Source organism: Odontomachus brunneus, unplaced genomic scaffold (genome assembly GCF_010583005.1).
Source record: "Odontomachus brunneus isolate Ranch 3 - 2012 unplaced genomic scaffold, Obru_v1 Obru_scaffold_084, whole genome shotgun sequence".
Lineage (NCBI taxonomy): Eukaryota > Metazoa > Arthropoda > Insecta > Hymenoptera > Formicidae > Odontomachus > Odontomachus brunneus.
In genome coordinates this window covers 671,686-685,966 of record NW_022639534.1, presented here as the reverse complement: position 1 = coordinate 685,966, position 14,281 = coordinate 671,686, and the positions used below count along the sequence as shown (strand labels likewise).

Sequence of the window (14,281 nt, the reverse complement as noted above, 5' to 3'; positions counted from 1 at the left end):
TGTGTGTGTGTGTGTGTGTGTGTGTGTGTGTGTGTGCATGTATTCATAACGTGTGTCGCACGCATATATGTTGTATGTGTACGAAACTATGATGATGGGTGCGTTCCATTTGGACACTTATACGCTTTAAGCGCTTTAAGCGCATCGCTTACGAATCGAGTTATCGTGACGTCATGCCTTGTACTCAAAAATGCTTATTCTACCGAAATAGGGCAGCAAAAGCGTAAGTGCTTACGAACTAGTAAGTAGAACGATGGCAAAGCGAAATAGCGACTACAATGCTTATGTAGAAAATCATAATATATTTAACAGATTCAGAATAAAAAATATAATTTATCCTATTACTTTCGTAACCCCATTAATTACATAAGAAGAAGTCCAAAGAAGAGAAACTAGTATGCTCATTCTTTTAGAACTTATTTTGAGGTTATAAAATATTCTCTTTTTCTAATTTTCTGTTAATAATCTCTTTTTTATTTTTATGATTTTAAGATTATTTTTGTAATGTTCAGATCTTGTTTAAGCAACTACAAAATTACAGAAAGTCGTAAATAAATATAATAAGATTAATAATGTTATGGAATTTTTATAACATTATGAAATATGGCAGCTTTTATGAGAATGCATCCAAGTAAACACCAATTAAAACTAATATTACATAAATGTTATAATTTTCTACTCAACAATGTAATTGTTATATAATACATGCGTTATGTTACATTTACATTAATTATATTTAACTGTCCATATGTTGCAAATTAGTTTGCTGTTGCAGCAAATTATTTTTTCCGTGTATGAATGCCGGCCTAAATATTTCGACTCGGCCTAAATATTTCTTTTATTCTCTATTCGTCAAACGCCCGTTAAAAACGGAAACATTCTGTGTAATAAATGATTTGGATACCTTAAAAATATATGATGCATCATTGCCGCCATCCTACATCCTCCATTTTGACTTGTTGAGCAGATCCTGGCTGCTCCGTCGTGACATTGGCATTGACACTGACACTCACGTAGGCACGATTCAGTCGAAGACATAAATAATGTCGCGATATCGACGAGAGACTAATCAAATATCACAAAAAAGCTGACAAAATATCCGAGCAAAAATGTATCTAATAGAGCAGATTTCAAGACTAGTAACTAGATAGTAATAACTAGATAACTTTTTTAGCCAGTCACTAGCTTGTGACTGGCTAAATATTCCTACTCAGTCTTTTGAATGTCAGGACTATCTAGTAACTATACCAATTACATGTATAATGGCTAGATGAAAAAGATTACATAATAACGAGATAAAACATCATCGGTAAATCCTAAATAGAAATTGAATATCAGAACTGTCTAGTAACTATACTAATTATAGTTACAAGTTAATTTTTTGTATCTAGCTACTAGATAATTTTTCTGATACAGCCACTAGGAGAAGTGAGCGTTATATTCCTAGCTAGTAGTGATGTAAGATCCAACTTTTCTGTGTCATTACTAGACAATCACTAGATTCAATTTCTGCTCGGGTAGTTTCATCCGAGAAGAGAATAATAGATAATACACCGACATATGTAGTCCATATTATGCGTGTCACTGTCCGGGCCGGAACTGAATGCAAATATCTGAGAAAGTTCGTGAAACACAAAGGTAAATTTAACTGCCTTAAAAGTCTTGAATGTTTGGATTGTAGGGTAAACTCGGATAAGATGGCCGTACTTTTTTAAAATACAAAAGAATACATTTCTTATTGTTATTTCTTAATAACATTTGGCACATTACTTCATTGAAGCCTACAGTACGTAATGCCACCAGAGTTAAAAGGAAAATACTTCGTTGAAATTATTTATTACAAAAATATCAAAACATGAGCATTGGCCATCTTAATTAAATTTTTAAGACAAGATGACCATAAGGAATAGATGACCCATACATATTTTTATGTTCAAGATTCTGTATCTGTATTTTATAAAATAATGAAAAAAACAATTTAATATATTCATTTTAGTATAGGATATTAATACATGTTATTTGTGAAAAATGTAATACACACATATAAAATAGAAACTTCTATTACAAAACTTAAATTCTAAATCCAATTTTTTATCAAAACATATTGCACATAAGTTTTAATTACTATAATATTGAAAGTAATTTTTTAAATATAACGACTTTAGTTTTATAAATATTAGAATGATAGTGGGCCATCTTATCCAAAATGTGAGTAAAAAACGGTTATAATAGTACTTATAAACAAATGGTGAAAATGAAAATAAAAATGCATGTTATATTACAATTTACCTACTTCATGTATCTAACGTTGATTGCGATAGCTTAATTGTAATTTACTCGACGTTACAAGTTTTAGTAGAGATTGAGAAATTTTGATGAGAAATTTTACAGGTAGTCAAAAATAAAGATATAATATAATATTTATAACCTTGCTATTTCGAAAATATACGCACATACACTACGATAAATCGATTATCTTTGTGACTGACTATACAAACGCAATGGTTTGCAATTATCAAAGAAATTATAGCCTATAGCTATCTTTCCGGTGTGGCCATATTACCGGATTTTACCCTATAGAAGAACAATAAATAACACATCGACACACGCAGCTAATAATATGCATATCGCTCGCCGGCCCGAAACAGAGAGAGTTCACGAAGCATAAAGATAATTTAACCGTTCCGCATGTTTTAATTGTGAAATCGCCTGGCGCTCATTCCTGAGCGATGACTGTTGATAGCGGCAAGGGATGAGTTTATATTTCATATTAATTGTTTTAGTACTTTCGCGCGTCGCACACTTTCCTGTATAATCGAACGCGTTATGTTACATTGTAAACAAAACGTCATATGTGTGCCTTTCCAAATGTTTCCAATTATTTCTGAGTAGGCGAACAACATACATACTATAAAGTATGTCTGTAGATACATTATTTATTGTTCTTTTACGTAGTTAAAACATTCAGAACTTTCAAGGGAGTGAAATTTACCCTCGCGAACTTTTCCGGATTATTCAATATTGAGCGACACGTGTATGGATCACGTTTGTCAGTGTTATCTATTGTTTTCTCGGGTGATTAAACTGTTTTGTTAGCTCTTTTAACATACTTGATTAGTCTCCTGTCGGCATCATGTCGGGTTATTTAATATGTGCATCTTCAATTGAATCATATCTACATGAATGCCAGTATCAGCCCTAGTGTCAGTTCCACGAACTGACCAGTCAGGATGCTGGATTAACGAATCAGGATAACGGATGCGGGCAGTGGTGCATTATATATTTTCAAGGTATGTAAAATCATTTGTTATGCAGAAAATTCTCATTTTTAACAGATATTTGATGAATATGCCAAAATTAAAAAATCGAAGTCGAAATTTAGGCTGGCATTCATTGTTTGTCATCATTCGGCATACAATTAAAGTTTCTTTAAACTTATCGACTAATCGTCAATCTGTACTTGCATTGACATTATTTCATGCAAGAAATAGCATTGCCCAAATAGCCAAGTAATGGTCCATAAATAAGAACTTGTAATTAATTATGCTTTTAATCAAAGATAGTAAATAATTAGTAACTGTAAATATCAGCATCATGGTGTAATGTAAATCTAATAAGTGTTGATTTTTAAATCTAATAATACTTCTTTGTCTCTGCGGATATGATATTGTTTACGTCGACCAACACTTTCTTTCATTTCTTCTTAACCTTTATTGCATACGAAATTTAAATATTTCTTTTAGTAAGTACATTATTATACAGGATGTTCCAGAACAACTTTCGGAGCTCTTGTGGAAGCATAGTACAGATTAAAATGAACATAAAAAACCTACATTATTTTACGACCTTCGCAATAACTATCGAGATATTAATTAAAGGTGTAAAAGATCACACGAAATATGTTAGATAAACTGTAGTAGCGACATCTGCCGTCGTGTACATTAGGTCAAACTGAACAAAAAAGTTCTGTATCTTTTTCTTAACAACTTCGTAGATTTCTAGTTATTAATTAGATAACATTAATATATTATTACGATTACTCGCTAATCTTCTTCAATTAATAATACCTGTATATTGGGATCTTGAATCTTTTTTCTTAAATAAAGAGTCGTTTTTTATGTTTTTGATACATTGAATTCAAATCCAACCATAGAATTTTTATATCAGAACTTCGAGATATTCTAAGCTGACAGCGCGAAAAAGCTGACGCCATTTTTGAGGTTTTTGAATTGAGATAACGATAAAATGAATACGTGAATTCTATAAACGAGATCATATTCAGCATAAAAAAATCTGCTCAAAATTATGTATTTTTTTGAAGAGGAAAAATATATTTTATTTACAGAAACAAATAACTTTACACCACACCATTATGTCACGTTTTCGGCAGATGTAAATACATCAAACCTTTTAAGGATCTAGATCGATTCTCGTAAACTATGGTATTCCGAAGTTTTTAGTACTGCTGATTGCAAATCTGGGATAAACAAAAAATATTCAAGTAAATAAACAAGAAATACTCGAATTAGAAATATTCAAATCTAATATGGCGAACCCAATCGATAGTATTTATGATCTTTATTTTATTTTCCTCTGTATGCTCCATTCCTATTGTCATAGAAATTTCACTAATTTTCACTAATTGTCATTAATTTTCGACTTCGGATTTGGAATCAACAATCCCAAAGAGTACCCTTAAGGATACTATATTTTATGATAATCGATCCAGTACGCTTGAAATATTTGATGTATTTGCCGAAAATGTGATCACATTAGGTCAAGTTATTTGTTTCTGTGGATAAAAAATAGTTTTCCTCTCTAGGAAAATATGATTTCCGATAGATCTTTGCATGCTGAATACAATCTTGTTGGTAAAGTTAACGTATCTCGCTTTGTTGCATTGTTATTTCAACTCAAAAACCTTAAAAAATGTCGTTTTTTCGCTTTGACGTTAAGATATCTCAAAATTCTGACGTGATAGGCAAATTCTGCGGTCGGATTTGAACTTTGCGCACAGAAAAACATAAGAAATGACTTATTTCATAAAAAAAGGCGACTTATGTACACACCCACACACACACACACACACACACACACACACACACTTGTGTAATTAAAGATATTTTTCTGAAAACGGAAATCTCAGTGATAGTTGGGATACGCGTATGTTGTTATAATTTAATCTAACTTCTTTTGTTACACTTCTTTGACTTTTACGTTGAAAGAAGTCTAAGCTTTAGTACTTCTCCGTGTTCCTTAGTCTTACTCTCTTAATCTTCTCCGTTAGACATAACAGACCAATGAAAGGACAAAGACAAACAGAGGGAGCGAGAGAGGATAGATAGCTTGATTAGTTGTGCAAGGAATACGAACATACAAAACAAAAAGAGCAGACTAGACTAAGTGACAGAGCAAAGGGCCGTTCAGCAGGACGCAAAGTTTAAGCGGTAGGAGATGGTAACAATGTGTTCGTGTGAGAAGGAAAGTTTGCAGAGAGACAGCGAGGAAGAAGCGAATTTTTTTACACAATTAGTTGATCTAAATCAGCGACCGAGAATTCTTATTTTCTTTGGGTTTCGCACAAATAATGTACGTTTTTCGCAGTTTTCTGATCGGCAGGGTGAATATCGCGAATGGCAATGAACGACTATTAATTTCATGTATTCGTTGCTCTAAATTTTCGGCACTTAATTTTTTTGACATTTTCTCAAAAGAGCTTTGATAACGTCGTGCATCTCTATAGGATTCCATTTTACACTGAAATATCTTGAAATGTACAAAAAATATGAAAAAATATTTCAAACAAAAGTTATATAGTTTAATGGAGAACATAAGAAGGTACCATTGGTTTGACTTTGGGTGGCGCCGCCAAGGTCAGGTCGAGGTCAACTTTGCTTTTTAAATAGAAATATCTAATTTTTATTACGGAATTTTGTTTTACATAAAGTAACAAACAACTTTTGTTCGAAAAAATTTTTTATACGACCTCTATTTTCTAAAATATTTACGGAAATATCTACAAAATTATTGGTTTCAATAATTTTTTACTCGAATTCTATCAACTTTACCGAAAAATAGCAAGAGATAAAAATTGTTTATTTTCTTCTTATAGAGCTCTGAGAATTTTTTTAAAATTTTTAATTAACTTTTTAGTATTGCATTTTCTTGAATTTTCTTGGAATGGAATTGAACGTGGAAAGTATCGTTTTAGTAAAACATTCGATCTCGACAACTTGAAAATAGCTTACATGAGGGAGAAAAAATCCATTACTATTTGCCTCACTCTCCCTTACTGTATATCGTACGATTATTCATAAATATCTACGATTTCACATAATTTACGATATTTACAAGGGATCGTACATTATACGAAAAATACAAGATCCATAAGTCATATGGAATAACTAGATTTTCATAAAAACTAAAATCTACATTTTGTCACTATTTACTCCAGTGGGGCAAATTGTGACAATCACGAAAAACAGTTCTGAACTTCCATTCAGTTTCTCATTTGAGGATGTGTGTGACTAAATAAAAATTGAAATATAATTTTTTTTACTGCCATATATAAGAATTTTATTAAAACAAATGATGTATAAAATCTAATTTTGGTGAAATAATATGACGTATTTTTAAAAAGTGATTTTTTAAATTGCTTATTAATATTTTCTGTATTTAAACCTAGTTTAATGGCTTTTAAGTTACACCCAACAAAATAAATAGGAAGAAATACAATCCAACTAACACTGAATAAGTCAAGTAACGTTATTTAAAATTTGTCCCAAAATTTGTCACTCTTTGTTCCATGAGTTGCCTTTTCTTTTAAAACACTTAAAACAATAAACGAATTTATATATATATACAAGGTGAGGAAAAAGTATGGAAACCCTGAAAAATCTAAAAAAATATAAGTTTTACAGAAAAATGTTTCAAATAAAAGTTGTAGGATTTAAAAAGGTTTATTCAATAGTCTCATCAGTTTGACTCTGCCTGGCGTCGTTAAGGTGAAGTCAAAGTCACCTTGAATTTTTTAAATAGAACACCCCATATATTATTACATATTCTTATAGCTTATTATTTAAAAATAATCAATAATTATCAATAATACATAGAAAAAATATTATTGTAAAAATCACAATAAAATTTTTATAACTTTGAATCATACAGAATTAAAACGGAAATATTTGTATATCTTCATCTACATATTTATTGAAATATCTATACATTTGTTTAAAAATGTTATGTACGTTTATTACCAAAACTTTTTATTACCAAATTATTGTAATTATTTGAATGTTTTTTACATCATGTATCACACAGGTAGATCGTCAAATTTACTATTCCTATTTATTTTAATTATATTTCCTGAAAGACACAATCTTCGGGGTGGCGTACAATTTTCAATGACTAATGCTGAGCTTAATTAAATATTTTGTGGCTAAAAAACTCTTAAACAAAATGTAAATATAAAAAATTCTACAAATATCTATGCTGTTAACAAGTTGGATCAGACATTTAATTGATGGTACTGTTTTATCACAATTTCAATATAATCCAGCTTTACAAGAAACATTATAAAAAGAAATATAATTCTAACATGATTTTTATTGCAATATTTTCTCTGTAGAATAAAAATTTCGGCTCGGGAAAACGTTCTCGGCAAGCCCTTCTTTAAGTTTCCACATTGAGAAAACGGCAATAAAAGATTTATAGCATCAAAAGAGCACAATAGTCTGCACAAACGCTGTTTCTTGAAATTCTTCACTTCTTTCCAATTTTTCTTTTTTAATTCTTTGAGCCATACCTTTTATTTCTCGGTGAAGTTTCTTCAAATTTAGCATATGGGGCATTTCGTGATTGCTGATTATGAATTTGAAATTAAAAAGTCAAAATTCGATGTCACGGATCCAATATAGCGATCATGTTTTTAAAATTATCTTTTACCATTATCCAGAAATAATATTTTCCCGATATGAAAGAAAAATATTTGCGCTTTCGACAAGAAACTTGTAACAAACATAAATATTTCAATAGTTTATTGTAAAAACAGGATTTTAAAAAATTTAAAGAAATGTGAAAAATACTGTTAACTGTCTTCAATAACTCCTTGAATGCGTATAATACATATACATGTCATGAAATGGGTCCGCAGTGCGTATGACATGTATAGGTGTCATAAGATTAAAAAAAATTTTTTAATATAAATACATATGTCAGTAGATTTGTATTATTTATTATATTTACGTTGTAAAGAAAGAAGAAAATTGTCACAATTATATTTTATCGAGACAAATTATGTATATTTGCAACAATTATGTATATTAGGCAACAATTTATAAATTTTTTCGATTATATAAGTACAAATAGTCATTTCTTATGTATTTTTGCTTGCTGAGCACGCTTTTGTTGTTCAAATTTGGCTACCACGTTACAATTTTGCAAAAGTTTCCATTATGCGGTCCATCATATTAAATCTGCCACTTTGAATTTATCAATTTTAATCACAGATTCTTATTTAACGACCTCGAAAACCCTTTGTATGTATATGTTTGTTACATTTCACTTATTATTTAATGTTGCACACTTTAAGCTCACTTATGCAATTTAGGTCTTCGCACTCAAGGGGTTAAACTGTTGATGTTTTAATGTGTCAATTTTTAATAGTTGGCCTTAAAACAATTTTTGTTTGAAAAAAGTACCTTTTAGTTTACTATATATTATTTGTTTATAATAACTTAATAATTAAACATTAAATAATTTAACAATTAATTATGTTTTACTTATTTTATGTTTTATTTGTTTTATTACTTTTTATGTTTTATTTATTTTATGTTTTACTTATTTCTTAATTCCTTATATTTATGAGAGAGAGGAAGAGAGAGATTGTATAGTAATAATATAATCAACTATGTCTGCCAATAAAGTGCTTATCACCTAATTGTGTGAATGATTTCGTACATGCTGACATTTATAAAGTTGTGCATGAAGCCGTGCATGGTACTATATATGATTTCATTGACTGTGAAGGCTTCATTTTTTTTCACACTTCCATGTATATACCAATCACCGATTAATTTTCATGTCGGAGTCGATAATATGCTCCAAAGTCATCTGTGAGTGTAAATGTCACATCGTCGTGTTATAACTAACGTAATTTCAATGCTTTACAGTGTCTAGCTACAATGACTGCGTTCAGCAGAGAAAGCTGCTTTACAACTATTGTAAAATTCGTGAATCTGATCTGTACATGCTCCTGGATTCAATCAAAATTAAGAGCATACTCCAATCAGATTCACAAATTTTACAACAGTTGCAAAGCAGCTTTTTCTGCTAAACACAGTCAATACTACTGCTAGCAGTGTCTAGAGATGTGCAAACTATTCGAATTCGAATCGAATCGAATCAAGTGAAATTCGATTCGATTCAAATTCGAATCCCTGTGATTCGAATCCGAATAATTCGAAAATTTCGAATCGAAAAGATTCGAATACGGATCGCGCACATTAGCATTAATGAAGAACTATTAAGACACCTAGCTTTACGGGTATTAGCATGACTTGAAAAATTTGTTATATATTAAGATTTTCTTCAAAAATATTAAAAAAAAGATAATGGTTTCTAGATAAACTCTTACTGACAATGTCGAATCGATATGTGTCGTTGCGCAGCTTTCAAGGCTGGAATTGTATTCCATATACGTTTATCGGCTATATATTATATATCTCTTAAAATGAATTGATGTTACATGATTATATTGAGAGAAATGGCTTGGTGAATGACATTATATTTGTCTTATGAAAGTAATATGGTGAATTTATACGCGATATCTGGTTCACATATCTAATATTCTGATTACGATGTCTCGACGCATCTGGTAGTCAATACCGAGACATTTAGTTGTAGCCATCTAGACAGTTTGGTAATTCTCTCTAGACGTATGATACTATTGACGCGATAGTTAACTCGCTGCGACATTTCCTTTTTCATCTATACTAATTTGTAAAGATGTCGGTGCTATAAAAGAGTAAACGCTGAAACTGTCAAATATTTGGAAGTAAGAAATTTCTTAAAATATATCGACGAATTTAGAAGTAAATATGTGAAGATTATATACAGTAAGTATATGAAAAGATTATATACATTATATATGAAAAGATTATATACAGAAAGTATATGAAAATTATACACTGAGAGAAAAGACTGGTAACTATAACAAACTGCATTTAGTTACAGAAATTCATTGAATCCTTAGTAATTAATACTAAATATGATAATAATTACCAAATATTTAATAGATCAGGAGTATGATGTAATTGCATTCACAGTAACATCAATTAAATAATTTAGTAATAGTTACTTAATGTTAAGTATTTAATATGAAATATATTACAGTTATGAATTACAGTTATGAGATATTTGATAATTGTTATGAAATCGTTATATTCCATATAATAAAAAATTCAGTAGGTACGAGTTCTATTTTGTTACCAGTATAAGTATGTTTTGTTGCAGCACAACGAAAAATCCATTCATTTGCAGCTATTACATCGTTTCAATATCTATTATTACAGATAGTTGGTTGAACCTATCAAAAATTTTGTAACTATTACAAAATCGCTTATTTTGCTCAACTATTCAATAAGTTTTATTTACCAAATATATTCTGGAAGCAACTAAATTTTACTTCTGTCAAATAAATAATTTATTTTACAGAACTAAATTAATTAATAAGTATTGCCATAGCTTTGGCCCGCTATATTTACGTCTATCATTTAGTAATAGTAACCAAATTTTGATAATATTTACTAAATTCTTCTCTCAGTGTATAATATGGTTAGATTTAGTTATTATGTTATTAGTTAATATAGTTAGGTTAGGTAAGAAGTCTAACACTACTCCACAACTGTATTCATAACATTCACCAAATGAATTGTATGCTGTACGAAACAGTTTGGTAAACATATTTAAAGGTTACTGTAATGCTACTTAGACAATGCGTTCACCAGATAGTTTGGTATCATTAACTAAATATTTTGTTATACGATTATTCACCATACTGTTTGGTAAACCTAAATAGAATTCTGGTTAGTATTATCAGACATTTCCCTCAGTGCAATATTATGTCTCTCATACTAAAGTCATTATTTTCATGTTAAATTCAATGATTATGTTAACTAAAAATTCTTTCATCGATTCGATTTAAATTCAAAATTAAAATCTGACATTTGATTCGATTCGACATAAGAAAATCTTTGATTCGCACATCTCTAGTGTCTACGTTTTCTTTTTTATACGCTTCAATTAACACGGTAACTTGCTATTTGCTCTCTGTTATTATTATTTTAATGTCAATTTGTGAACTAATACGTTGGAGGTGACACGATATATGTAATATTTACATTCACTGATGATTCTGCAGCATATCATCGGCTCCGATATGTGAAAATTGATCGCTGAGTGGTGCATGCATGAAAGCAGCTACGAGAAAATGAAGCTTTTACAACGAAATCATGCACGACTCTGTGTACAATTTCATAAATGTTAGCATGTACGAAATCATTCATACAATCGCTGTTACGAGCGCTTAAGTTAATTAAAATAACGAAAAATGAAAAGAAGGGCCCACTATGGTTAAAAGGGATAAATATTTCCGATAAAAGTGCAACAAACAGTACTGTGAATACATATTCAATACTCCACAAGGAAAGGAGAAATCTCGTCCTATGACGTTAACGAATGTCATATGGATGTGATAAATTTGTCCATGAGGAGGTTAACACAGGTTTTGGTCCCGTCGTAGTGTGTCCAGAATTCCCAAATTAATTTCTAATTAGTATAAGAGTTTACCTTTTCGTTCATACCACGAATGTTACACGTACGTGATATGCTTAACTGGCTGGAATATACGTGGACTTTACTTTGTATAACGCGTGTCGCACCAGCTCGTGGCGACTAGTTCCGGATTCCGTTCTGGAAGAGAAAATGTCAAACTGTCGTATCGATTAGCAATGCCGCTCGATTTCGCGTAAACACTCGGTCCACTCGGCGAGCGAACGGACAAACGACGAAGAGAGCGTTGTTGTGGATATATGGATGAAAAAAAGCGTCTCTGTCGACGGACAGATCAACACACGGGATCACACGATCCGAATTTTTATGTAGAGCAAGTTTTTCGAGCCGTGGTGAGATGAGAGTAACGTAACAAACGCGCGCGGAGAGATAAATCCTGTGTCGCGTGTATCATTTATAATCAGTTAACGCGACCGATATATATCGTGAGAGTATAGATCCCCCGAAAGAGTGCGAAACGATGTAGATGCAAAGTGCTATGTAAATGCCAATTCGAATAATCCGCAAAAACAGTTAAACCGTTCTGCATAAACCGCTGAAAGCCGTTTGACGATCGTCTAAATTGCGTAATAATTTTGTGGAGAAGAGCGAAAACGAAGAAAAAAGAAAGAGAGAGGGGGAGAGAGAGAGAAAGAGAAGAAGAAAGGGAGAGGGAGAGAGAGAGAGAACGGTCGGAAAAAGGCAAGGAGCTCGTTAATTGCGAAATAGTATTTTTTGCGAGGGCGTGTCTCACTAGAGATAAAACTCACGTAAATTATACTCGATTCGCAAGTTGAGAGCTAACACTTTAAAACGACTTTAATTGCAGTCGGGTGGAAGTAAAATAGATTTCAACGCTGAATTGTGTTTGCAGCGAGCGGAAACTTTAACGAATTTTCCATTCCTTTATTTAATCTCATGAAGCAGGATGTATATTTTGTTATTTTGTTATTTTCGCCCATCCACCTCACTTAATACTTGCTCCCTCGATCGTCCGCGCGAGCGCGTTTGCCTCCCTCGCTCCTCCTCCACCGAATATCGAGACGATAGTTTTTCTTACCGCTGCTTATCGTCTCGGCACGATAATAAGCGGAAATTAAAAGTAGCACGTGAGAAAACAAGCGGCGCAGAAATCGCGCGTCTATCGAATCGAGTGTTGCGGCGAGAAACTGTTCCCCGCGTTTGCTCGATTTTCTACTCGGCTTAAGAAATTTGTTCATCAGGTATGTATTTTCAAGGCACCCAAGGGACGTATTTTCCGTAGAACATCGAGGAAGCCGCTCATAAATTCACTATTTACCGAGCAAAATTACGTTTTTATGTATTTATTTCGCTACTTAAATAATACATGTTAATTTGAAACTAACTTCATGATATCGCCTTGCCATATTTCATTCAGTACAATGCTACTCCATGCATAAAACATTTGTTTCCTTATCTATAATCGATTATTACACTAAAAAGGTGCAGCGAACAATATTCTTCTTTCTATTTCACGTTTCCTAATATATGACGGTAAATGTTTTATTTCACTTGAATAATATCACTTTTTGCGAAGTTTTTTTACATTGGAATAATAGTCATCCTAAAATTAGACCGATAAACTTCAGCTGGTTATAAAAAACACTAAAACAAGTCAATTATCTTAATAAACCGCAAACAAACCGTTTTATTACTAGAGCGGTTTTTACAGTAAAATATTTACAGTAATTATTCGAAGTGGTGGCCATTTATTTCGATACATAGTGTAAGATTGAAAAAAAAGAGAATAAAACTTTTTCGTTTCCTTCTCCTTTGTTTTGATTTGTTCGTTGGAAACTGACAACTCGTGATACGGGAAGGCAGTTCGCGCGAATCAAAAGAAACAACAACACGACTTAATCCGTTGCTTGGTAACAAAGGCCGCGGATTGAATGTTCAGTTAGTCATCATCGCCCGAATGAGTAGGTCGACGCTTGCGAAAACGGTCGGTGAGTTTGGATATCCATAATTCTTTAAAAGAATGCTGAAAACTTTACCGACAGAACACTGACATTTTTCTGCAAAGTTTACGTCGTATTGGTTACACAGAATTACAAATGCTTTTACGCAATGGAAGCAAAAATAAATAGGAGCATTGCTCGATATGTGACAAAAACGAACAAAAAAATTTTTATGTAAAATCTTAAGCTGTCAGTTAGCGTAATATTTGCTTAATTCAAAAGTTCCGCAGCTTGTATATACTGAAAGTGTGGATGCTCCAAACAGAAAAATTTTGAAGAACATTGCTGTACCTTTACATCTGTTTTCGAAGCTTAAAAATATCGAAAAAGTTTGCAGAAAGATTTCTACACATATATGATTAGGTTTTCCGTTGAATATAGTAAAACAAAGCAACACACATTCATGTAAGTTCTTTATATACAAGAAATACGAAGAGGATAGCGTGATTATGTTAGTGACGATCGTCTCT

General features: G+C 31.7%; 1 protein-coding gene and 1 long non-coding RNA gene across 3 annotated transcripts in view; one reads left to right on the top strand and one right to left on the bottom strand.

Annotated features, from left to right (window-relative positions):
• LOC116847864 (acetylcholinesterase-like) overlaps positions 1 to 14,281 on the bottom strand; it is a 523,728-nt gene that overhangs the window by 334,241 nt on the left and 175,206 nt on the right. The gene's annotated exons all lie outside the window — the stretch shown is intronic.
• LOC116847872 overlaps positions 13,759 to 14,281 on the top strand; it is an 84,690-nt gene continuing 84,167 nt past the window's right edge. Inside the window, exon 1 of the long non-coding RNA XR_004378840.1 lies at positions 13,759 to 13,799. This is a non-coding gene — a long non-coding RNA (uncharacterized LOC116847872). The remainder of the gene's footprint in view (positions 13,800 to 14,281) is intronic.